Source organism: Choloepus didactylus, chromosome 2, assembly GCF_015220235.1.
Source record: "Choloepus didactylus isolate mChoDid1 chromosome 2, mChoDid1.pri, whole genome shotgun sequence".
Taxonomy (NCBI): Eukaryota; Metazoa; Chordata; class Mammalia; order Pilosa; family Megalonychidae; genus Choloepus; species Choloepus didactylus.
This window is the reverse complement of record NC_051308.1, coordinates 158,644,421-158,672,126: the sequence shown is the minus strand read 5'-3', so window position 1 is coordinate 158,672,126 and position 27,706 is coordinate 158,644,421. Positions and strand designations below refer to the sequence as shown.

The following is a 27,706-nucleotide window of genomic DNA, read 5'->3' as shown; positions in this document are numbered from 1 at the left end:
CCATCTTAGGGGTCATCTCTCTTGGTCCCCTCATTCTGGAAAAAGCAAGCTGACATGTTGTGCATAGCCCTATGAGAGGTCAAGATGACAAGGAACTGATAACTCTGGTCAACAGAGGCCTGCCAAGAGCATTCTGAATGACTTTGGAAGTAGATCCTCTCCCAGCCAAGCCTTACGATGACTGCAGCCCTGGTCAACACCTTGATGGCAGCCTTGTGAGCCTGAGGCACCCAGCTAAGCCACACCCAGATTTCTGACCCAGAGTAACTATAAGATAATGGGTGTCATTTTAAGCTAAGTTTTGGAGTAATTTCTTATGCAGCAATAGATAATACAAGATTTAAATTTCAACATTTTAAATATATAAATTTATGAGCCCCTTCCAAAACCTAATGACCCCATAATTTACTTGTCTCCTGCTGACACATAACTAAAAGTGATACCATACAATACAAATACAAATAATCAGATTTATTATAATAACACCATTCTAGTTTGGATGCCTCCTTCAATAGTCTATGAACATCCAGAAGGTAGGTGACGTATTCATCTCTGCAGTCCAACAGGTTCTAAAACACAGCAGTTACTCAATAAATGTGTATAAAATGTCCTACATATGGCACATTCGCTTTAGCCTCTGTACCTCCATCTGTGCTTTCTTCTTTAACCTACCTCAAAACTAACACTTTTTCAAAGCACATATCAACCACCTTTCCACAAAGCCTTCTCCAACTACTCTAGCACACAATGCTCTGTTCTTGAAGCCCTTCATATACCTACTAGTTTGTTTCATCTTCCCGTTAATTCTAAGAACCACATATCCAACATTTCTGTATTCCCCCCATTAAACTTAATAGTAATCAATGAGTACTGAAATAAATAATTAATACTAAGTTATTTCTAGCAAGCAGAAATGGATAAAGGAAAACAATGGAGAAAGTGGAAATGTCGTGAGGCAAGCCTTTAAACAGCATTACTCCTGATTCCCAATTCTCATCTTCCCCAATCTCTCCTCTCACATCTACCAAGTCAGAGAGCTCAGCATAAACGTAAGTAGTATCTTGAATAAGATTACCTTCACACAGTACATTATTTTAAGTGTTCCTTTCAAGTTCACTTGAAATTCAAACTTGAGAAGGCTCAACTGTGTACCTAATCAGAATTCTAAAACAAACTCCAAGTGTCAGAAAATAACAGCTTTTCATTATACAGGAATGTAGTAACATTATACCATCTGGGCTTCTAACTATCACACAGGATTTTGCACAAATAGTTAACCAAAGTCTTTGCTAAAATCTCACAAAGTTAGAGTTACCAAATTGCTGGATTAAGAAAATAAAATTGTTAAAAATTAAGTCTTTAAACATCAGCGCTATTTTACAAGTATACAAATTCAGTCATAAAACTTAAGAATTCAGTTATCAGCATATTCCAAACAGATGCTACTACTATCAAAAACCAAATATAGTATGATTATTTAAAGCATTACAACTACCTTCCACTATAATTTTGTCCCAAAGGAACTACAGCTTTTAATTCCATACAAATACCTTTGTTCCTTAAACAAAACCATTCAGGTATGCGAATCAGTACAGTAACACACTAAATTCAACCTCCTATAAAATACACTTTTTATAAATTTAAAATCTAAATATTTGATCTAATGAGTGGCATAATAGTGTAGCTTTCCACAGAAGTACATTTTTCTTCATTAGTCAAATTTTAATATCTGTGATTGGCTGAAACTCAAAATTTGATATTATCCTAATAATTTGCCTCCTCCTTGTTGAACAGGTGGCTGTTAGGAGGATTTATAGTTGGGAAGTCCAGGGCAAATAACATAAGCCTTAGAGACCTGGGTCAGACTATGGTCATTAACTAATTCAGTTAGTTATCACAAGACCATCTCTCTGAGCTGGTTTACTCCCTGTAATACGAGGCTGTTCATAAATACCCCTTAGGATTGTTGTGGGTATTTAATGAGATAACAGGTGAAAACTATGCTAGAACATAGGAGATTTATTTAACACATATGCCAGGTGCTGTTCTGAATGCTTTACATATATTATTAAGTCAATCCTCTCAGCAACCCCAGGAGTTATCCATCTATTATTTCAGTTTTACAGATAAGGAAATCACGGCACAGAGAGATTAAATAATTTGCCCAAGGCCATAGAGCTAGCAAGTGGCACCCCTCCACAACGAACCCTGGGAACTCTTAACCATCATGTGTTGCTGTATCAGTAGAACAGAAGCTTACAAAACATTATCTCCTACCATCATTCCTTTTAAAGACAGGACTTTTAATCCTAGCTCCCAAAGCGAAGCTACAAGCCAAAATTTGCCATTAGAAAGCTACCCTCTTAGTAAGCAGGGAGCTATATGCTATGCTTTAAAAGTTTCCAGGATTCTGCCAATTCCTTACATATCCTTGAACAGATTATTGTTGCAATAAGAGAAACAGTATGGCATAATGGTTACAAGAACAGGATCCAAAGTCAGAACATCTGGCCTCAAACCCCAGCTCCACAACTTACAAAATGACCCTGAATATAAATCTCTCTACCTCATTTTCCTCCTCTGCAAAATGGGAGTAAAAACAGTCCTTATATTATAGGATTATTATGTGATTAAATAAACTTATGCAGGTAAACAACTTAAAATGGGGTCTTGGGTACCCAGTAAGCACTCAGGAAACGTTAACTATTATTAGCTATTTTACCTACTTGGAAAGATTTCCATGATATTTTGCTGAGTAATAAAAAAAAGTTGCAAAACAAATATCTAACATGATCTTATTTGGTCTTTTAAAAAAACAAAACTATATGTAAGTATATATATATAGATAGAAATTCTGCTCCATATAGACATTTGTATAAGAACAGAAAAACCTGGAAGGAAAGACCAACCTGACAGTAGGAAGGGGAGTGTGCTAGTTTGGATATATTATGTCCCACCAAAAGCCATATTCTTCGATGCAATCTTGTGGGGGCAGATGTATTAGTGTTGATTAGATTGGAATCCTTTGAGTGTTTCCATGGAGATGTGACTCAAATCAACTGTGAGTGAAACATCTGATTGGATAATTTCCACAGAGGTGTTACTCCGCCCATTCAAGGTGGGTGTTAACTGGATCACTAGAGTCGTATAAAGGAGTTCACAGACAGAAGGACCTCAGAGCAACTGAGAGTGACATTTTGAAGAAGAGCTGCAGCTAAGGAGGACAAAATGTGCCAAAAGCAACATTTTGGAGAACGCCATTTTGAAACGCAACCTGGGAGCAAGCGGACACCAGCCACGTGCCTTCTGAGCTAACAGAGGTTTTCCGGATGCCAATGGCCATCCTTCAGTGAAGGTACCCTGTTGTTGAGGCCTTACCTTGGACACCTTATGGCCTTAAGACTGTAACTTTGTAACCAAATAAATCTCCTTTATAAAAGCCAATCCATTTCCTGGTATTTTGCAAAGTGGAACAGGGAGGCAGGAGCAGAACTTGCATTCCTTTCTGGAAGGAAGGATGAAAGAAAGAAAAGAAAGAGAAAAGGAAAAAAATGGGTACTCTTTGCTTTTTTTGTGACTTTCAAATTTTCTGTAGTGGATGTGTGTATAATCAGGAAAAAAAATCCATGTTTTTTAAAAGGCAATTGCAGAGAGAACCTAAGATGGTGGATAGGTGACACAGGGCAAAAAAAACACCTCTGTGAAAAATACTAGATAAAAGCCAGAAAGTGACCCAGAACACCAGTTCCAGCGATGCACCAGCCAGACAAGGTCTGCTAAATCCACAGGGACCGTGTATTTGGTGAAACTGGGAATCTGTGTTCTGAAATGAGTGAGTGAGCCAGCTGAAAGTCCGGCGGCCGTGCTGCGGTGTAAGGAAACCATGGGTTGGCGTTTGGAGACAGACTAGTTCTTTAAAAAAAAAAAAAAAAAACCCAGAAGCAGCTGTGGATATGGCGGTGAGAACCACGCAGTGAAGTGCGGCAGGAACGGGCTGTGCCAATGCCTCAATATCTGGCGTGGAAGATAGCCCTTCCCATACCTGCTAAATGTCTTGGAGCCAGGAGGGCAGAGGGGAGCCAAAAGGAGAAAGAAACCGCGCCCCTTGCAGCCATCTTCCTGGCAGGCTGGGGACGCCCCTGCCCGGGGCCAGAGCCACAGCCCAGAGCTGCGCCAGGGGTCCAAGTGTGACTGGAAGTGTTTCCCACAGCACTGTGCACATGCCACAATATCGGCCATGGACAGTGGCCCTTAGTATACCCACAGCTAATTATCCCAGAGCTGGGAAGGAGGAGCTGTGTGAAAAGGGGGAAATTAACATGCCCCATTCAGCCATCTTTACAGCAGGCAGGGAACGCCCCTGCATGGCCCAGCGGCCCAGGGCTTCCCTGGAGGGCCAGTGTACACTTGTGACATAGCACAGCCTTCCCTCAGCAGAGGTCCTGGAAGGGCACGGCTGAGAAGGGGGACCTGCTCGGAAATCCCAGGGACCCTACGCCAATACCAAGGACTTGTGGGTCAGCAGCAGAGACAAGCTGCAGCAAGACTGAAATGAAGGCTTAGACTCTTGCATTAGCCTTAAATCTCCGGGAACACCTGGGAGGTTTGAGTATTAAAGCTGCCCTGCCTCCCTAACCACTCAGACACACACCCCTCATTCAGGGCGGACAGCACCAACAACACACCCAAACTTAGTGCACCAACTGAACCCCACAAGAATCAGAACCCCACACACCACAAAGACAAAGTTGGGGAGAACTGACTTGAGGGGAATAGGTGGCTCGCGGACACCATCTGCTGGTTAGTTAAAGTGTATGCCACCAAGCTATAGATCTGACAAATTAGAGATTGGTGTTTTTCATATTCTGAAAGAACCTATCAAGTAAAGCAAATGCCAAGAGGCCAAAAACAACAGAAAATTTTAAATCATATGATAAAACCAGACGATATGGAGAACCCAAACCCAAACACCCAAATCAAAAGATCAGAGGAGACACAGTACTTGGAGCAATTAATCAAAGAACTAAAGACAAACAATGAGAGCATGGCACAGGATATAAAGAACATGAAGAAGACCATGGCACAGGATATAAAGGACATAAAGAAGACCCTAGAAGAGCATAAAGAACTTGCAAGAGTAAATAAAAAAACAGACTATCTTATGGAAATAAAAGAAACTGTTGACCAAATAAAAAAGATTCTGGATACTCATAGTACAAGACTAAGAGGTAGATGAACAACAACTTAGCATCCTCAAGGACCACAGAATGGAAAATGAAAGAACAAAAGAAAGAATGGGGAAAAAAATTGTAAAAATCGAAATGGATCTCAGGGATATGATAGATAAAATAAAACGTCCAAATTTAAGACTCATTGGTGTCCAAGAAGGGGAAAAGAAGGGCAAAGGTCTAGAAAGAGTATTCAAAGAAATTGTTGGGGAAAACTTCCCAAACCTTCTATACAATATAAATGCCCAGCGAACTCCAAACATAATAAATTCAAATAAACCCACTCCAAGACATTTTCTGATCAGACTGTCAAATACTGAAGAGAAGGAGCAAGTTCTGAAAGTAGCAAGAGAAAAGCAATTCACCACATACAAAGAAAACAACATAAGACTAAGTAGTGACTGCTCAGTGGCCACCATGGAGGTGAGAAGGCAGTGGCATGACGTATTTAAAATTCTGAGAGAGAAAAATTTCCAACCAAGAATACTTTATCCAGCAAAACTCTCCTTCAAATTTGAGGGAGAGCTTAAATTTTTCACAAACAAATGCTGAGAGAGTTTGCTAATAAAAGAGCTGCCCTACTTCACATACTAAAGGGAGCCCTACCAACAGTGAAACAAAGAAAGGAGAGAGAGATATAAAGAAATTTAACAGACATATATAGAACATTACATCCCAAATCACCAGGACACACATTCTTCTCTAGTGATCATGGGTCTTTCTCCAGAATGGACCATATGCTGGGACTTAAAACAAGCCTCAATAAACTTTAAAAAATTGAATTTATTCAAAGCACATTCTCTGACCACAATGGAATACAAACAGAAGTCAACAACCATCAGAGACAGAAAATTCACAAACACCTGGAGGTTAAAAATGAAGGGGAGATGAAAACATTCCCAGATAATCAAAAGCTGAGGGACTTCATCACCAGTAGATCACTCCTATAAGAAATGCTAAAGGGAATTGTGCAGGCTGAAAGGGACACTAAACAATTGACTGAAACCACATGAAGAAATAAAGATTTCCAGTAAAGATCACATGGTAAATATAAATACCAATACTACTGTATTTTTGATTTGTAACTCCACTATTTACTTCCTACAGGATCTAAAATACATAAACTGTAATGATAAATCAGTGGTTTTGGACTCAATGTAAAATATGTAATTTTTGACAAAAACTACATAAAGGTGGGGGAATGGAGGAGTATAGGAACATAATTTATGTGTCCTATTGAAGTTAAGTTGGTATTAAAGAAAAACAAGATTGTCAAAGATTTAAGACGTTAAATTTAAGCCTCATGGTAAACACAAAGAAAGTATGAGAGAATATGACCATAGAGATGAAAAGTAGAGTATGGGTTACGAGAAGTGGGGAAAGGGGCAATGGGGAGTTAAAAAATGAGTGTAGGGTTTCTGTTTGGGGTGAAGGGAAATTTCTAGTAATGGATGATGGGAAGGTGATGGCATTGCAACATTCTAAATGTGATTAATCCTACTAACGGAATGCTAGGGAGGGGTTGGAATAGCAAGATTTAGGCTATATATATGTTTCCACAATAGAAAAGAAAAAAAAAAAAGTCTAAATAGATAATGACAATTAAATGCCAAGGATGATTCTGGATGGGATCTTAGGATGGAGGAGAGAAGGCTCAAAGGGACACAGTTGGGACATGAGGAAAAAAAAAAAAAAGGAAATATAGAATGTAAGCTTTGCATCAATGTTGAATTTCTTGAACTTCCTAGCTGCGCTTAATGGGATTGCATAAAAGAATGTTCTTGTTCATGGGAAATGTATATGTGAACTATATTTTTTGTTCAAGGATGTGTCCAGCTTGCTCTCATATGTTCAGAAGACAGAGCAATAGATGATGGATGTTAGGGAGGGAGGGAGGGAAAGAAATGGTGGAGTAACAGGATGTTAAATTTGGTGGATCGGGGTATCGGGGGAGGGGGGTCATAGTATGCTGGTGTTCTGTGTATGGGGTTTGTATTGTTTTTGCAACTGTTCCTGTAAGTTTGAATTTATTTCAAAATAAAATTAAAATTAAAAAAAAAAAGGCAATTGCACTGCTGGTAACAGAGGCAATGGGGTGAATAGTGCCACTCTCAAACATCAATACTAATAGCAGAATGGTGTGAATAATGAAAAAATTATTTATTTCCAGATTAATCAATTAATTTACAGGAGGCAAGCAGTCTTGTTGGGCAAAAACTGATTGGAAATTATTCAAATGTCCTCGAGTTATTCAGATAATTATGTAAGGAAAATAGAACTTTACCAGAGGTCAGTAGTTTGTAATTTTGAATTTGAAATGCTTAAATCTTTTCACTAATCAATTTTACTTCTAGGCATCCAATACCATAGTCAGTCATACAAATGAGCAAACAAAACATAGAAGGACATTGTTGATTGTAGCATTACTTGTAATGGCAAGAAGCTAGAGACAATCAAAATATCCATCAATAAGAAAATGGTTAAAAACAACATGTATGGTACAGCCAGAAGTAGGGCTGCTCCGGGATTACTAAAGAGTGAAATCAATCTGCAGGTATGCATAAAAAAAGAAGAAGTTTTGTATTAATGAGAATAGCATGATCACATTTTTTGTTAAAACAAATATTTACATTTAGGAGAAAGGTCTGAAAAAGTTATAAACTGTTGCCAATGACATCCCTGGGGAATGGGGGTCAGGCGAGGTAGAAGATCAGGGCTTTCACTTCTGGCACAATACACTATATACAGCTTGAATGTTTTAGGACATGTATTATTTCATAAAATATTTAGAGGCAATGGATTCATGCAGAGTTAAATGAGATAACGTGTGTGAAGAAAACACACCTACCTCAATCCCAGAAACCTTTAGTGGAAACCTCAACTTATTTACTTTCCACCAATCAAGTACACTTCTAGCATCTATTCAACATATTCACACATACAAATAAGCAAGGAAAATGTAATCTTCATAATGACGCCCTGCTGTGTCAAAGCAGGTCTACCGGAATCTAGCCCATTAGAAGACAGAAAACAGGAACACAGAAGCCATACTTTACCCTCACTGCTGTGAAGAGTAAAGATGCAGAGTATTGCACACCTAGCCAAGGTGGACTCTCCTTCTGGCTCAATAATTTAACTTGGTAGGGACAAAAAGGAGGGTGAAATTGACTTTTATTTAAAATCAGTAAGGTTCATTTTAAGAAGAGTGTCCTTACTACATCAACCTTTTATGAATCAAACAAATAACAAGGTGCCATTTCTCTGCTTCAAGACAGCAGCTCGTGAAGTTATACAAGGTATGTACTTAACAGTCTATGCCACACCATCTGATATTTGGTTATACAGTGACTTTTTATTGCTAATGTTTTCCTCTGTTTCAGTTTTGGCTCTCTAATTAAACTGTTAGTTATTTCAGGGTATTGTCACTTCAGGGAAGCTGCACAGGGTACTAAGAGCACCAGACCCCGTGTCAGGGGCTATGGATCTCAGTGCCATTCCTATCATTTACTGAGTGACCTTCAACATTTCTTTGGATCTCGGTCTCTGCATCTGTAAAATTAGGAGGTTGAACTAGATAATCTTTAAAGATTTTTTCAGTTTTATTATCTATGATTTTTACATTTATCAAGGGACCTAATATGAAATTGAGTACAGCTATTTATATCAAAATTATTTCTTGACATTTTTGTAACAGAATGTGCATATACTGTGTTTTCACAACCAAATGTTTAGCAAATAAGACTCTACCTAATTTTAATAATAATTTATTAAGCATATACTACTTGCTTGGAATAATTTTATGCACTTTACATACATTAACTCATTCAATCTCACAGCAACTCAGCAGTTATTTTTTTCCTCTAATACAGATGAGGAAACTGAGGCCCAAAGAGTTTTCTTGTCCAAGGTCAAATAGCTTAAATGTGACAAAGCCAAGATTGAAACCCTCGTAGTCCAGCACATTTAACCATTATATCTACTATCGTCTTTATTGCAGGAGAGGCAAGAGTACACAAGAGGAAAGATGCCTTTTCAAATTGAATACACACATAGGTACTCTCTTCTCTACCAGCTCACCTTGAGACTTAATTACAATGTCAGATAGCACTAATTAAAATATGAACTGTATGAAAGTAGATAAAACATTAAGTGTTGCAGCAATTTAAAAAAATTCTTTGAAAAACCTAGTAAATACAGAGCCAAAATTGTCAGGCATTCCTCGAATTGCCATTCCCATCTCTCTGTGTTCCCTGAACACTTTGGTTTAACGTACCTGACAGTACTGGTACCAGTCTGCCTGTAATGAAACTTCTGAGTTCCTGGTTGGCAGGATTGTCATCATCCTGTTTGAACCCCGCCTTGATACGGAGTACCATAATTGACCCATTGTCAGAACCCAATAAAGTCTGCTGAATGAATGTCCAACTAATTTAATGGCATATTAGTGTGAAGTGTGCTATTGGAATATTATGATAGACAAGTCTCAACACTTTAGCTATGCTGCAACTTATAAAGGCTTTCAATTTAATCTTGATTGGTGCCAGTTCAGAGAAGCGGCAAGGTGATTTGATGTATAAACCAAGAGCATGAAATTTAGAGACGGTACAACAATTTCAAATTCTTCCAATGCACAAGTAGATTGAATAATAGCAATCATATCCTTAAAAGAGGACTAGTAAGAAAAAAATGAAAAGAAAAAGAAATACTATTTAAAGTCTGCCTTATTTTTAAAGTTTGAAAATCAGCTAAAAAACAATTACTATTCATTGATATTTTGATAATTCATTCCTAAAATAATTAGGTAAACTAATAAATTTTAAAGGTAGTATAACAACTCACTAATTACCAAAGGCAGTAATCTGGTGGAAAATGATATTTAATCACCATTGAAAAATAACAAAGAAACCAAATATAACTCATGAATCAGCTAATAGTTTTTTTCAATGATTTAGCTCAAATTCAATTATTGGTTATGATTCTCAAAAACAGTGGCATCAACATCACCTGGGACCATCACCTGGGAAAAATGCAAATTTCTCAGGACCCTCTCCACACCTACAGAATCCTAAAATCTGGGGGTGGAACCCAGAAATCTGTATTTTAACATGCCCTCTATGTGATTCCATCAGAATATGCTATTAGAATGTGGTTCCATACAACTTGGTATTCTACTCACAAAGTTTAGCATACCGACTACCAAACAGGAATTCTTATCTAAGGGTTCTACAGAGTGATTCCAAGAATAATGTAGAAGTATCCACCAAGGTACTACATGAAGGTTGAAAAATGGAAGTCAAAATAACAGTCCTAGAGAATGCCTGGTTAAGCAAGCTTATTAAATCTTAGAGAGCAGACAGAAACCTTTGAAAAACAAATAGCACGGCAGCAGAATATTCGTATATCCTAGTCACATACTCTACAATCCAGCAAGTCTACTCCCAGGTATAAACTCTAGAGAAATTCTTGCATATGTACACCAGGAGGTGTGTACAAAAATAGCAGCACTCTTCATAACAGCAAATCAGCACAAAATGTAACTCGGGAAACAACCCAAATACCTATCAATAGGAGAATAGATAAATGGTGACACATTCTTTAAAAAACTGGAATATTGTGCCGCAATCAGAAAAGTTCATTGACACACAACATAGATGAGTCTCAGCATTATAAAGTGAAAGTTAGAAAATAACGCATGTAACATACATAGTTTTGTGCATGTACGGAAAATTTATAGATGCAATATAACTGTATTTAAAAAGACAGGAAGAGAATGATGAATATAGGATTGAGTGAATAGTTGCCTCAGGTGAGAAAAACAGGATGGGACACAGGGGCCCAAATGGTTATGCAGAGGTTAAGGTCAGGGTCCTAGCTTTATGTTAGGTGGTGCCTAATATATTACTAAAATTAAATAAACAGGTGAACCAATGATGAGAGTGTGTCATGAGCCAAGGAATCTAATTCATTGCACCTGAAGTCATTAAAAAATAAATACATATTACTCTTCAAATATTTGTTTTAAATTCTACCATGCCAGTCTGGCCGTAGAGGTACCAAGAGTCCTGGGTTCTAGATCAGACTACTGCCAGGTCAGGGATTAAAATGTTTTGGATCACAGAACCCAAAGCCAATGACCCTAACCCCTAAAAAGTTCAAAAATAGTTGGCTATAGTTTCAAAGGATCTATGAAGCCATCCAGAGATTTGCAAAAGATCCATGGTCCTGGAGTTAGGCTCCCGTACCAGCTAATTAGGTGAAACTGGTAGAAGAGAAGACCATGAACTGTGATCATCATCTGCAGCCCAGATGTGGCTCATCAGCTATGTCAATTAATCCTTACAATGGCCCTAGGAAGAAACTGAGGCTCAGAGGGGTTAGGTAACTTGCCCACAGTAACAAATCTGAAAGGGAAGAATAAAAATCCAGCTATCTAACCCAAAGGTAAGAATAAAAACCAGCTATTTATGATTCCAAAGTCTCCCAGTTCCTGGCCGCCTTCTGATACCCTGAGTAAATGATGTAAATTCTTTGCTAAACTCTAGGGCCTGGAGATTAAAAGACATTAGGGTATATTTAGAAAGCATCACATGAGGTAGTTGAGTCCATACAATATAACAGGGAGCAAAAGAACCCTGAAGAACATCAACATTTAATAGGTGAGTGAAGGAGACCTAAATGTATGAAACAAAACAGAAGGGGACAGAGGCTCTAGGAAGCAGAGGGAGAAGACAGTTCTAAAGAGGAGGGAGTGATAAAGAGCAGCAAAGGGCAAGATCTGGACAGAAACATGCTGGATTTGGCAATTTGTGACTTTAATGGCAAAGCTGAGGGGATAAAAATGGAAGTCAGATTACAGAAAGGCGATCAGCAAATAAGAAAAGATCATTTCAAGAGACTTAGTTCAACAGAATGTATTTAGCTTTGCTGAACGCAGAGGCTAATTTATTAGACGCTTGTGGATAGATCCACTAGTGACAAAAAAAAACTCTGTCCTCAAGTCACTTCTTGTTCAATTACATCATTTTTATATCAAACAAATAAGCGCTCAATAAATGTAAGCTATTTTCCCAGGCACCATTCTGGATATCTAACATTTTTCTTATTTAATCTTCACAACCCTATGAAAGAGGTATTGTTCTCCCTAATTTACAAATGAAACTAAAGCGGTGAGGATAACTAACTTGCCTAAGGCCACAAAGCTAGCAGTATGGTGGTCAAGCCCAACATTTGATTCCAGAGAATAAGAGGAAGGGAGAGAAATGTGTGAATCACAAGTTAATAGATGGATCTGTAGATATTATAGTTAAGATTGTTCTGATTGCCTAACTGGTTGCAGTTGAATTCCTGTTGAAGAACTTAATTTTGTTAATTTGAAAGCCAATTTATGTCTTCTCTCATCTCAAAATCCTACATTGCTAAAGCTTGATATTTTATGCTTATGACAGATTTTGTATACTGACTATAATTATTTGTATTATTTCTCCTACTGGATTGTAAATTGCCTGAAAATAGAGCTATATCCTATTTATCTTTGTACCCCCAATAAAGGTTTGTGATATGAATAATTATTTCTGCTTTTCTAAAGTTTCTAGAGGTTTCAATAAAGTATTTTTCAAGTTTTTAATTGCTGTGTAGGGCTGTAATTTCTAAGATATTACATGGATTGTCTATGTGCAGGACATTTTTTGATCACTCCTATTACTGATTTTGATGGAAATACCCTTCTTAAATAAAAATCAAATATTCCCCTGAATAACACTTCCAAGGGGTCCCCATCATCTACTGGTCAAAATCCATAACCCTGGTTCTACAACATTATCAGTAACCCAGCCCACCCTGCTCTAACTCTACCAAACCACCTGTAATTCCCCAACTGTATACACTGCAGAACATACCAGTTGCCTCCATCAAAACACAGCTGAAATTCTCTTCTATAGCCTCTCCATAATGCAATTATTTTTTTTTATTTTTTCTCTCTCACTTAATACACTGTAATTTCCTAGAAACAAATTCTTCAAGGCAACATTAGTCTTTTTAGCCTCAGGTCTGACAAATAACAGCCTAGTAAGTGTTCAATAAATGTTTACAGAAAGAATAAATTATTAAAGCATAATTCAGTAAATCTGCTGCTACTATATGAAATAATAATAATGACCCACTATCAAAACGTGTAATTTTAGGTTATTTTCCATTACAGATAATGAATGGTGTAATTCTCTATCTCATAAGTTCATGAAAATTGAAGATAACTTGACTTTCGTTACTACCTAATCATAATCACCAAAGACACAAAACAGGCCCACATAGTATCAAAATCTCTTTGTGTCATGAGCAAATGGGTCAAACCAATAAAACTAACTACAGGCATATTCACATCCATAGTAAAAATATGGGGGAAAAAAAACAGCACTTAGAAAGCTTTGGAATTTCTTCAATTTAAGCATGTGAAATGAATTAAAATCACACTATTCTGGGGCAGTGTCTTTCTCATCTTTTTATCCCTAGGTACATACCACACAGAAGGCACTCAAAGTCTTCTTTAATAAAACCTGTGTCATAACTTAGCCAAAGAGCAGACTATGCTGGTTTTAGGAGAGCCCAAATACATAATCTTGACTTTGTGCTGGCCTTGCATCCTCTGGAAAATCATCTGAACAGTGAACATTTTAGTTTTCTCATATACTGCCTGAGCATGTTTGGAACATAATGTATCTTAACAAGTCTTCTCACAAGGCTCTATGTGTAATGAGATCTTCACATTTCATCCTAGAATAACTAAGTCTTCGCAGCTATCTTCAAGCTGTTTCACCCATGTTATTTAATCCCAGAGCTGTATTATCTTCATTGCACAGATGGGGAAAGGGAAGGGAAGGAAGAGTATAAAATGACGGCTAAAGATGCCCAGCGGGTCACTAAAAGAGCCTTCATTTTTAACTATCTGTTCCTAATCCTCTTTTCAAAGAACTATTTTGGGGGGAGACTTTCATCAACAGCAGAACACTTGTCAAATTACTTACTTGTCAAACTTTTTCTTAGTTTGAATGAATAACCTAAGATTCCTAGGCCTGTGGGTTATGATAACTCTAGGAGATTTGATGAATTAAGTTTTGCTGACAATCCAAATTCATAAATCTACCTCAACTTCTTCTAAATTTCAAGGTAGTATGGCCTATGCTAACTCTAAAGGCACTTTTTCTCTCCAGAGCTCTAATTCTTTTCAAATTTTATTCAGTTTCCTAAATGTGTCAAGTCATACCTCCTTTTCCAGTTCGGGATCAAATTATAAGGCTTTTTCTTCTACCTGCACCATGAAGGGTTCCAAGGCATCTACCTTTCACAGACCTAGCCTCTAAATCTGAATCCTTAGAGGAACCCAGTAATTTTTAGGTCTAGGAAACCCCACCCTCACACTTCTGTACCAACCTCTGAGAGTGCCTCTTCTAATTCTTAACTTAATATGGAGTCTGGAAAAGGGAAATCTTAATTCTGTTGCATGCAAGAACTATACCACCGTTGCTAGTAATAACACCTTGGCATTCAACTATGGTTCCTTAAAATGAGATAATCTAAGGATTCTCATTATTACATGTGCCGAGAGAACATTATTTAGTAGATTCCAATCCCTGGGCCCAAGTGACTTGCATAACTGGGCGATCAGCATAGGTTCAAAAGGGTGCGGGAGCTCACAATTCGGTTTACTGTGTGATAAAACTGCACATCAAAATATTCTCATACATGCCTTCATCTTTGATGATGTGCTTCCTCTAGACTTTTAACTAGACCACTACGAGGGTTCTCTTCCCTTGCAGCGGACACGGGCCTCCCAGTAACTCATTTTAAAGACTGCCTCTTGCGGTTTCCACTCGCAAATCCCCGAATCCCGATCCCTTAGTCTCCACAACCTCTAAGGACACACTGCAGCTCCAAATCGGCCATCCCCTCCTCCCACACGTCTCCGCGATGCTCTTCATTCCACACCAAACACCACCTTCTCTCCATCACGGTGAGGGTTTGGGGCTCCCCAGCTCGCGGGCCCCCGAGCTGGCACCTACCTCCCACCCCCTGTGCCAGGCGCGATCGGGGTCAACGCTCTTCCGCACCGTCCAACGGCCCCAACGGTCGCGCGGAGTCGCCCGCGGAGCCGCGGGGAGCCGAGCCAGGTGTTGGCGCTCACCTCTGCGGCGCCCGCCCGCCCCCCGCCAGTGCCCGCCCCCAGCCCGCGCCCGGCCCTGTCCGCGCCGCTCTCCCCTCAGCGGGCGGGCGCGTCACAATCCCCGCTGCGGGCAACACTGCTCACCGTCACAGCCACCGGGAGCGGCGGGGAGTCACCGCTCGGCGTCCTAGACAGCCTCCAGCAGCCCCGGGGGCCCTCACAGCCGCGGCGGGACGCAGCCCTCGCGCGGACAGCCTCTCCTCCGCCCCCAGGATCCCGCTTTCTCCGCCCCCCTGCCGGGCTCCGCCCCGCCCCCCGCGGCCGCCTCCCGGCCTTTGCAGGTTCCCGAGGTTCCCACCCCGCCCCCGCGCGGTCTCTGGCCGGACCGCCTCCCATTGGCTCTGCCAGTTGCTAGGCGATGAATAACCGCGGCCTGCATTGGTCAGGTGGGGGCCTCCAGAGTCTCCTCCCCACCTCCAAAAAAACCCGAAGTAAAAGAAAACCTTATCCCTAGAGCCCTAGCGGGATGCGGGCGCAGCTGCGGCTGCGGCTGGGGCACCTGTTACGCCCTGTGATTCACCCGGCCGGGCTCCCCTCCCCGCCCCCTCCTCACGCCAGCAGAGCTCGGGGCCGGGGACTCTGTGGGGGAGGGGGCTAAGGCTGCCTAAAGCACGCTTTCGCAGCCCAAGTGAACCCCAGCACCCATCCAAGGATCAAAAAGTGGATGCTCCTAAAAGTGCCACGTGCTTTCGCAAAAGTGGAGAAATAAACCAAACAACAGCCGGCACCCAGGATTAGGTCAGGCCCAAGGGAAGGGAGGGAGGTTCAAGCGTCGGAAATCGTGGATGCAAACAAACCCAAACCCAAAAGTACGTGTAAAATTAGAGCAAAGAAACGGACCTAGGCAGAAGACAGCGGGCAAAGAGAAGAGTCTAAGAACTGGCACTCGTGAGCTATAAGTTTATGCAAAAATATCCAACACCCACTCAGCAAAATAAGTGCGAAGAAAATGTATGCCTGCTGCACCGTTGCCAGGGTCGCGGCGCCCCTCCCCTGTTCCGTGTAAGCCTAAAATTCTCCAGGGAAAGGAAGAGGCCGGAGAAAGGAAAGAGATCAGACGAAGAAAATATGAGTTGAGTTAAAAACACAAAGATGTACTTGAGTGGATTTTGTTATTTATTTCTTTTTTTTTAGTGAAGCCAAAGATTTGTTCAGGAGAAAGACAGATTTGACATTTTAAGGAGGCTCCTAAGAGCACTTTGAAACCAAAATAGTATGAGACAAGAACAAAAAATGTTAACACTGAAGAACTGGAGAGGGAGAAGACACCCACCCCACAAATCCCACCCCACCCCCACCCCACCTCCCCACTTAGGGATTTACGAGTATCCCTAATCCTGGATGAAGGATCAAAGTGAGAAAATGAGTACGCTATACGACATCCTCAGGCCTATACGACATCCTCAGGCCTATATTCGTTTTCAAGAGCTGCCTTAACAAATTACCGCAATCTGGGTGGTTTTAAACAACAGGAATTTATTCTCTCACAGTTCTGGAGGCCAGGAATCCAAAATCAAGGTGTCACAGCATTCCTTCAGGATGCTCTGAAGGAGAATCTGTTTCATGCCTCCCACCTTCTGGTTCCTTGATTCACAGATCATCACTCCCAGTCTCTGAGTATCTATGTCTTTACATAGCCTTATATTCTGTGTATTTTCTTCTCTTCTGAAAACACTTGTCATTGGATTTAGGGCCTGTGCTAATCCAGGATAATTTTCTCTGGAGATCTTTAGCTTGATTACATTTGTGAAGACCCTTTTTTGCAAATGAGGTCAGATTCACAGGTTCCCTGGAGATATATATTTGGGGCTCAACATTCAATCCACTACAAGGATCCAGAGAAATCCTCTTCTTTGCCTTTTGGCCGAAGCCATCAGGTGGTCAGGCTAGATGCTATTGAGCATAGTTGAAAGATAGCCACATAGTCAGTTAGGGTCCCTTAGAGCCCATCACTGTAAGGACACCTTTAGCCCAGGACTTGTGGGAGGGAGACAACGGAGAAATCAATTATTACCAGTTACTACCTTGTTCCCTAATCCAGAGCACTGGTGGGGTGGGGATGGAGGGTTACCTGCTCCCATTGTGGGTTTTGAACTTTCAATTGTCTACCCCCAAACCCACCTCCCTTTCCATCTCAAGAAACAGCTTAATGTGACAGTTTGTTCTAGTTTGCTAATGCTGCCGGAATGCAAAACACCAGAAATGGATCAGCTTTTATAAAAGGGGGTTTATTTGGTTACAGTGTTATAGTCTTAAGGCCATAAAGTGTCCAAGGTAACACATCAGCAGTCGGGTACCTTCACTGGAGGATGGCCAGTGGTGTCCGGAAAACCTCTGTTAGCTGGAAGGCACGTGGCTGGCATCTGCTCCAAAGTTCTGGTTTCAAAATGGCTTTCTCCCAGGAAGTTCCTCTCTAGGCTGCAGTTCCTCAAAAATGTCACTCTTAGTTGCACTTAGGGTATTTGTCCTCTCTTAGCTTCTCTGGAGCAAGAGTCTGCTTTCAACGGCTGTCTTCAAACTGTCTCTCATCTGCAGCTCCTCTCTCAGCTCCTGGGCATTCTTCAAAGTGTCCCTCTTGGCTGTAGTGCCTCTCCAGAACGCCACTCACAGCTGCATTGAGTTCCCTCTGCCTATCATCTCATTTATATGGCTCCACTGATCAAGGCCCACCCTGAATGGGTGGGGCCACACCTCCATGGAAATTATTTTATCAGACTTATCACCTACAGTTAGGTGGGGCACATCTCCATGGGAACACTCAAAGAATCACAATCTAATCAAGACTGATACATCTGCCCACACAAGATTACATCAAAGATAATGGTGTTTGGGGGACATAATACATTCAAACTGGCACACAGTTTTTCTTTAAAATAGCCCTTAAGGCTTCATTTTGACTATTTCACTTCCTCGCCTTAGACAAAAAGCAAGGTCCCACTCTCTGATTAAAAAGAGTAATTGAGATCAATCAATTCAATAAGCAGCATCTGGCACAGCCTGTTAGTGACCTACTTACTAACAGAGTTAGATTTTATGAAAATTTGGGACAGCCTGAGGTGAGTTCAGAAAGATTGGTCATGTCCCCAGGCCCATGGATGGATGAGATCTGTCTGAATAAACCCACTGCCTCTCAAACTGTTGATCCAAGGACCGTTTTACACTCTTAAAATTATTAAGGGCTTAAAGAGCATTTCTTTATTGTGGGTTATATCTAGGATATTTATCATACTAGAATTTAAAACTGAAAATTTTTTAAATATTATTTTAAAATATCAATTACATTTTAACATAAATAGTATATTTTTAATGAAAAATAACTATTGTCCAAAAAAATTGTAAAAAGAGTGGCATCATTTAAAGTTTGCAAATATCTTTAATATCTGGTTAATATAAGACGTCTGGATTGGTCATATCTGCTTCTGTGTTCAATGTCTTGCACTTTTTTCACGTAACTTCTGGAAAACTCCACTGTACACTTGTAAGAAAATGAGAGTAAAAAAGGCAAATAAGATCTTAGTATTATAATAAAAATACATTTTTTTTTACCATCACCACTATCCATTACCAAAACTTTTCCATCACCCCAAACAGCAACTGTACCAATTTAGCATTAACTCTCAATAACTCAGGCCCCTGGTAAGTTGTATTCTAGTTTCTGACTCCATTAATTTGCTTATTCTAATTCTAATTATTTCATGTCAGTGAGATCATACAATATGTGTCCTTTTGTGTCTGGTTTACTTCACTTAACATGATGTCTTTGAGGTTCATCCATGTTGTCACATGTATCAGAACTTCATTCCTTTGTATGACCGAATGATACAGTATTTCATTGTATGTATATATCACATTTTGTTTATCCATTCATCAGATGATGGACACTTGGGTTGCTTCCGTCTTTTGGCAGTTGTGAATACTGCTGCTATGAAAATCGGTGTGCAGATATCTATTTGAATCCCTGCTTTCAATTCTATATATCTAGAAGTGAGACTGCCAGGGCATATGGTAATTCTACACTTAACTTTCTGAGTAACTGTCAAACGGTTTTCCACAGTGGCTGCACCATTGTACATTCCCACCAATGCTGAACTGGTGTTCTTATTTCTCCACATCCCCTCCAACCCTTGTTATTTTCTGTTTTTTTTTTTTTTTTTTTTTTTTCAAATAGTAGCCATTCTACTGGGTGTGAAATGGTATTTCATTGTGGTTTTGATTTGCATTTCCCTAATGGCTAATGATGTTGAGCATCTTTTCATGTGCTTTTTCGCCATATGTATATCTTCTCTGGTGAAATGTCTATTCAAGTCTTTAGCCCATTTTTAAATTGTGTTGTTTGTCTTTTTGTTGTTGAGTTGTAGGATTTTTTTTTTTTTTTATTCTGGATATGAAGCCCTTATTGGCTTATTTTCTCCCCTTCTGTAGGTTGTCTCTTTACTTTCATTATGAAGTCCTTTGATGCACAAAACTTTTTCATTTTGATGACATTCCGTTTAGCTATTTTTTTTCTTTTGCTGCTGTGCTTTTGGTGAAAAGTCTAAGAAGTCATTGCCTAACACAAGATCCTGAAAATGCTTCCCTATGTCTTCTAGGAGTTTTATAGTTTGGGTTCTCATATTTAGGTCTTTGAATCCATTTTGAGTTAATTTTTGTATACACTGGTTTTTCTCTGTTTGAATGCTTTTCCCTCTAACATGTATATTACTTACCTCTCCCCTTTCAAGCCTATTCAAATATCACCTTCTTTGTAAGGCCCAAGCTGACAACATTGTTTAAAATCCAAACTTCTCTCCAAATATCTCTTATGTTGCTTCCATATCCTCTTCAATCGCACTATACAATGCATTTTTTTTTTTTTTTTTTTGGTCTTTCTCCTCCACTGGAATGTAAGCCCAGGAGGAACAGAGATTTTTGCCTGCATTGTTTACTGTTGATCTCTTCTCCACACAGATGTCAGAATCATCTTTCAAAATCAGATCCTCCCCCAACCCCCATCCACTCTTAAGACCCACTGATGGCCTCTCATTGCATTTAGCATGAAATTGAACTTCCTGCCTAGACCTGCACAGCATTATCTGGCCCCCTTGCACCTCTCAGAACTACTCATCTTGAACCACTCTTGCCTTGACACACCAAGTGCCAGCTCCAGAGGCCCCCTATTCGGTCCTGTGGCCCTTTGTTTTTGCCATTCAGTCTGCCTAGAATCCTCTTCCCACAAAGGTTCATGTTGGGCAGAAAGAAAGACACCTATTACCACCTACAGGGTAGGAACCTCCCCACTTAGAGGATAGGAAGAGCATACCAATGCCTGCTACCAGGAACAGCAGTCCTAGCATCCCCACCACTCCACAACTCAAGCAGGCAATGGATGGAACAATGTTTACTCACAGAGAGAAGAGACAAAGCAAGGTCAACTCAATAGTGGGCATCAGTGCCCCATGGACAGCAGGTCTCAATCCACAAAGCAGAGAGATAGATGATCTACGCACACCTTGTGCTTGTGTCATAGTGAAGGGACCTGGCTCCCTCCCCACCAGGAGCAGGTATAGCAGAGTGGGTGAGTCAGGTGCCATAAAACTTACATCCTTTAGTCAGGCTGTCTCCAGTGAATGTTTACATATGCTCTGGGCAAAAAGCCCAAAGGTCACTATCTGTTAGGGGATGTGTTTTACCTCAAGGCACTCGGGAGAAGGGAGTCAGCCCACATTTATCATCCCACCTTAGGAACCAGGCTAACACATCCAGTTCCAAGCACAGGGTTTCTTTCTGGGTAACAGGAAAAGGCTTGCAGGCTGCACTCAGACTGTCCCCTATTATAGCCCAAGGCTCTGATTTCTTTTTCATTATTCGGATCCCACCTCTCTATATAGGAACCTTCTCGGGCTTGGAAACCAGCCCCTCGGTTATTTTACTGTATTTGCTTCCTTTCTTGTGTTCTGGCTCCTCAGGCTGAGGAGAATATAGGCCCCATGAAGGCAGGGACTAGATGGTAGTGTTTGATCCTGTAACCCCAGCTCATCCAAACCTGGCACCCAAGTTTTGCTTACCAAACAATGGTGAAATTGGGAGGGACATGGATAGGAGGAAAAGAACATTTGCTTTTTATTTTTATAAACTTCTGTTACATATGAAATTTTACAAGTATGTATTATTCTGATTTTCAAACGTTTTAATTTTGCTGAAGTAAATAGATCCCAACTGCAATATATAAAGTTACTACCCACCCCCCACGCCCACACTCTATTCATATATGTTCCTCAGAGACAAGGTTTCCAATATCCCTACAACATTCAGGCTGTTCAATTTCTACTACTATTTAAATCTGGATAGTAATGGACCAAATTACAAAGGGCTTCTGCTGTAATTCATACCATCTGTATTATTTCAATAGCAGCAAAAATTTCTGGATCTAGTAGGGAACATTTCTTGTTAGGGCCTGCAAGTTATCACAAATGAGAATATGGGCTGAGTCACCTCTACTTCATAACTCTGCTTTCATTAATTCTGTGTTCTGGCTAGGACCTGCCAAGGCAGGGTGGGTAAATGAAGTCTTTTGCTAAATACTGTGCTAGGAACTTTCAATCCCTGGCCTCATTTAATTAACCAGATCAATTTAAGGTTGTTTGTAATTAACTGCAAAATAGTATGGGACAGATTCCAAAAACCAAGTAATCAGGAATACTCATTGGAAGAGAAGGGACTGGAATAGGGCCATGGAGTCATCTTCATTCTGCAAGCCTGGCAGTAGTCCTATGTGTTGAAAAAGCCCACAGACCAAAAGTTGCCACCACTGCTTTCTGACTTCTAAAAGGTGGTCTTAACCTGAACTGGGCTTGTGTGCCAGTTTGAATGTCTATGTCCCTCAAAATACCATTATCTTTGATGTAATCTTATGTGGACAGTTGTATTTGTGTTGATTAGACTGTAATTCTTTGATTGAGTGTTTCCATGGAGATACGTCCCACCCAACTGTAGGTGCTAACTCTTAGATAATTTCCATGGAGGCGTGGCCTCGCCCATTCACTGTGGGCCTTGATTAGGTCACTGGAGCCCTATAAAAGCTCAGACAGAAGGAGCAAGCTTGCTATAGCCAAGAGGGACACTTTGAAGAAGGCACAGGAGCTGAGAAAGGAGCTACAGCTTACAGAGACATTTTGGAGATGGCCTTTGAAAGCAGTCTTTTGCTCCCGAGAAGCTACGAGAAGACAAATGCCCCAAGAGCAACTAAGAGTGACATTTTTGAGAAGCTGCAGCCTAGAGAGCAATGTCCTGAGAGAAAGCCATTTTAAAACCAGAACTCTGGAGCAGATGCCAGCCACGTGCCTTCCCAGCTAACAGAGGTTTTCCAGACACCACTGGACATCCTTCAGTGAAAGTACCCTCTTACCTTGGACACTTTATGGCCTTAAGACTGTAATGTTGTAACCAAATAAACCCCCTTTATAAAAGCCAATCCATTTCTGGTGTTTTGTTTAACAGCAGCATTAGCAAACCAGAACAAGTTGGCTTCTTTGACTTTCTGAATCTCTGCATCATACTGCCTTTTCAAAGATGACTAATTTATGGCCAATCCCTTTGGATTTGGGCCGATAGTAGTCTGGCTTGAAATGACAGTGCAGTCCCATTTACAAAGTGCTGGCTGAATTTTCAGAAAAAGTAGATCACTGTTGCTCCTTTCTCCTTCCACCTCTGCACAGGTGAAAATTCCTGGAAAAGTAAACTGTACCCTCCGCCACTACCGCACACACATAGAAACATACAGAACAGCAGACTAATGTCTGGTCATTCTCTAGGTGTTGCATTCCTAGTGCATTAGATTTTTGTCTGGTCTGCTGAGAACGTTTTGTCCTTTCTTTTGAGGACCCTTTTGGAACTAGAACACTTGATGAAATTTACTGAGCTCTAGCACACTTTGGTTCTCAATTCTCCATTTGTCCCCATATTGATTGTTCTAGTTTGCTAATGCTGCCAGAATGCAAAACACCACAAATGGACTGGCTTTTATAAATGGGATTTATTTGGTTATACAGTTACAGTCTTAAGGCCATAAAGTGTCCATCAACAAATGGTACCTTCACTGGAGAAAGGCCATTGGCATCCAGAAAACCTCTGTTAGCTGGGAAGGCAGCTGGCATCTGCTCCAAAGCCCAGCCTCAAAACGGCTTTCTCCCAGGACGTTCCTCTCTAGCAAGCTTGCTCCTCTTCAAAAGGTCACTCACAGCTGCACTCCGTTCAGTCTCTTTGATTCAGCACATTTATATGGCTCCCCTGATCAAGGCCCACCCTGAATGGGCAGGGCCATGCCTCCATGGGAGTATCCCACCAGAGTCACCACCCACAGCTGGGTGGGGCACATTCCAAGCAAATCTAATCAGCACCAAAAGTCTGTCCCACAAGACTACATCAAAGATAATGGCGTTTGGGGGACAAAATGCGTTCAAACTGGCACATTGATTTATTAATTTTAAATATGCCATGCGGAACCTGATTATACATAAATCATTCAAACAATTGATAAGGTGCTATTACAGAAAGTTTCTCATGTACCAACCAGAGTAGTTCTCAAACTATACTTCCAGGAGAGAAGCACACTTCCTTTAGTGTGTACACACATGCAAAATATGCATGCTATACACACACATACACACACACTTGATAGGAATCATTTTGAGCATTCAGGAGGACTTCTCTGAATTCTGATATAATGCTATGATCATGTTAATTCAAGTCCTAGACACAAACACATCTTCCTCAGTAACCAGTCATACCAGTATAATATGGTTTTTATATTTTTACTGAAAATCTGTGAGGTCTCATTATATAGTGCATAAAATTTCACTTTTAAGAAAATTGTCATCATATATGTCTCCTCCCAGATCTCTCCTTCAGTCACTTGGGTCCATGAGGACAGCACTGAGCTGCCAAACTAAGCTTGGACCTCCTTCATCTGGGCATTCTATTAAGTAAACAATAAATGTTTTGTGGTCTAAGTCACTGTTAGGTTGTCACTTGCAGCCAAAAGCATTCTATCTGAGAATACTTTGAAAGAAAGGACTCTCATGAAGTGACTTGAAGGTGTGATATTTCATTTTATTGGTACAAGTATACTCAGATGTCATGAATTGAAATAGTGACATGAGAAAAAAAAGAAATGAATTACAGAGTTATTCACAAAGTACTAATTGGATGGAATAATAAATGTGAAAAATGTGGGCCCATTTATGCTTTGTATTATAAATATATATCTATGATATTAACATTTTTTATGGATTATATTTTCTTTACTAATTTAACTGAAACTGAAATATTAAAGCAGGTTGATAAATACAACTTTTCACAAAATGATTTATTGCTATTGTGAAATTTTCAGGCCATAGCACTTATGTTTTTTTTTTGCTAGTTCTTGCTTTTAGTAATAGATATTTTCCAGGAAAAGTCATGTGTAGATACGTTTATAAATCAAATCATATTCCAAATGTACTAGTGAAGATAGATGTTTAAAAGAAAACTGTGATAAATCTTTTTATGGCTTTGGCAGAACAAATAATCTCTTAATCATTTATTCATTCTATATGGTCATATTTTAATATGCTAGATTTCCCTAAAAGGGTTTAGCTATCATCATTTAAAACCCAGACTTCTGTGCAACCATTTTAATGAGTATTCTATAACATGAATCACACTGTAGAAGGCTGAGGCATTGCAATCAACCAAACAGTTTTCATATATTTGTATTCTTTAGCTGGCAATTCAATGTTATCTTACTTATAAATTTCCATTTGATATCATTTTTATATTTCACTGGGTAAAGTTTCTTTTTCTGCATTGTCAGTTAAGAAGTAATTTGGAGGCTTGGTTCCTGATGGATTTCATTTCAATTATGTCATCAGATAATTGCTCAAATTTAAGAATAGTGGAATAGAGTCCTCTGTATACTAAGAAAGAGATGCCCACATGGACATTCAGATTTTAAAAACATTGATATCACTTAAAATACAGAATTGATTTAAACTAACAGCTTAAGACTTAAAAATCATATGTGAGTCTGCCTGTCCCTTTAAAAAGAAAAGCAATTGTGTTCTGGTTGCTGGGCTCTCTCAGATTTATTTTATCTTAGCAGCTGTTCCTGAAGTCGACGTTATTCAGATGAGGGTTTTCAAACTCTTTGTTGCGTTTTTCAACTCATTGTATAGGCTACCAAACACAAACCCCAAATTTAGCATGGGTTGGGGGTGGAGACTTTGGAAATATTGGAGAAATGAAATAATATTGAAAAATATTCTATCCAATTTTCATTTAATAAAGATAAAACTATTGAATACCATCTGCTTGAAGCTTCAATAACAAGGCAAAAATCCGGAACCTCTAAGCACCAAAAGTAGAATGATATATTTAGTAATTAATCTGTGTGTGGGGGTGGGGAGATAGGGCCCTAAATGGAAAATTCTGTAGTTATAGAAGGTGGGAAAAGAATATATTAAACATTTCTTGCCACTCTGGAAATAAGTCTATTATAAATTTTGCATAACATATGCTACTCTTTGATCTAGAAAGAATAATTTTACAATTCATACACCTTCTATTTCATTTATTTTTGTTTCATTTGCTTTACAGGAGACAGCATAGCGAGGTCATTAAGAGTGCAAACTCTGGGCAAGAATCTTGGCTCTGCCACACACTTGCTACATAAACCTGTACTTTTCATTTAATTTTGAAACTAAACCAGTTAGCTTTGGTAATAAGAAAGTATAAGCAAACTTTAACTTATTTCAGAGTTATCGGCCTCATTTTTATGCCATATGTAATCATTTCCTAGTATTAATATTAATGCTTTATTGAGAGCTTACTACTTGTCAAGAACTGTTCTAAATGCTTTATGTTTTAGCTCACTTAATCCACACAACAACCCGATGAGGCAGGTATTACTGTTGCTTTTATTTGCAGATAAAGAATTAAGCATGAAGTGGTTAAGTAACTTGCCCAAGATCACACAGCTAGAATTTCAGAGCTAGGGTTTACAAAGCTCTTCACTTAACCACAATGTTATTCCACTTATCCCTATCATTTTCCTTAGGACTGCTGCAGTTTCTGTGGCTCTCCAGTCATTTTTATCATTTTTATTAAAATGCCTGCTATTAGTGAATAGAAATCTTCAAACCGGGCTAAGCCCACCCCTGAGGGTACATGAAGACTCTCCAAGCCTTACAGAGCATGAATAGTTTTAAGAAAACCAATTCTAAATCCTCACGTTTCATTTCTATGCTTTGCTAAAACTGATCTGCCTGAGAACATGCTTGTAGTCTCTTTTCCATTCCCCTTTCACAATTACCGTTTTCCTACTGAACAAAAGAAAGTCATTCTCCTCATAGAGCTCACCTCTTACTATGGTATATTGTTTCCAGGTGCACAGAACAAGGACAATTAGAAGCTTGTTGGTACTGATGTAGAAAGCAAATGACTATAGAATTGCCACTTGATATATCATTAAAAATAATTTAAGTGATAGATCATTATGTGATTTTTGACATATAATGAATTGAAAGGAGTTTGAAGAATTGAATAACACTGTTCCAACAAATTCCTTCCATTTCCATCTACATAATTTTGAACAAAGTGCCTCTGCATTTATATCTATATAAACTGTATCAAACACATAAATAGAATTGGGGTGGAACTCTGTCTCATTCCAGCTATAAATAAATTCATCCACAAATACACTGGAAAAGAAAATCTCCTTCCTTCCCTTTCATTAACAGATGCATCTTCAATAAAATTTTATTTATTATGTTTAATAATATTTACCAATTTGTAATATAGTTATTGCTTGATCAATTGTGTACTATTAATAATTATAGTGATAGCTCCACCCAGGTGACATTTTTTAATACCTAGAACCTTAGAATCACAAGAAAGTAAAATTATGTAAACATATAATTATCATGACTGTTGTGAAGAAGAATGATGTCATGATCTATAAAAGATTTTCAAATGTGAAAATATGCAGGAAGATATTCTGTAGGGGAAATGGAGTGAAAATATGAGTTCAAGATGAAAAAGGAACAATGTAAATTTTCTGACTTTTGAAAAGGAGCTAGTTCATGTGTATTTAAAATGAATAATGTTGGGTAACAAATCACTGTGGGATTTAGATTCTTCAGGATAAATTTAAAAGAGTGAACGAACAGCTTTACATTAGCATTAATTACAATATACTGGAAATTACACTCTTTGTAAACTTATAATGAAAAATTATAGATGACAATATAAA

The 27,706-nt window shown here is 39.3% G+C and overlaps 1 protein-coding gene across 4 annotated transcripts in view; it reads right to left on the bottom strand.

Annotated features, from left to right (window-relative positions):
• Positions 1-15,654, bottom strand: part of LOC119527103 (SSX family member 2 interacting protein) — a 53,605-nt gene extending 37,951 nt beyond the window's left edge. For 3 of the 4 annotated variants that reach the window (XM_037826757.1, XM_037826760.1, XM_037826761.1), the window contains exon 1: positions 15,526-15,654. The gene's annotated coding sequence lies outside the window, so the exon portion shown is untranslated. Of the gene's footprint in view, positions 1-15,280; positions 15,301-15,525 lie in introns of those variants that run through there. The other variant, XM_037826758.1, reaches the window with a different exon arrangement.
• Between the last annotated feature and the right edge of the window lie 12,052 nt (positions 15,655-27,706).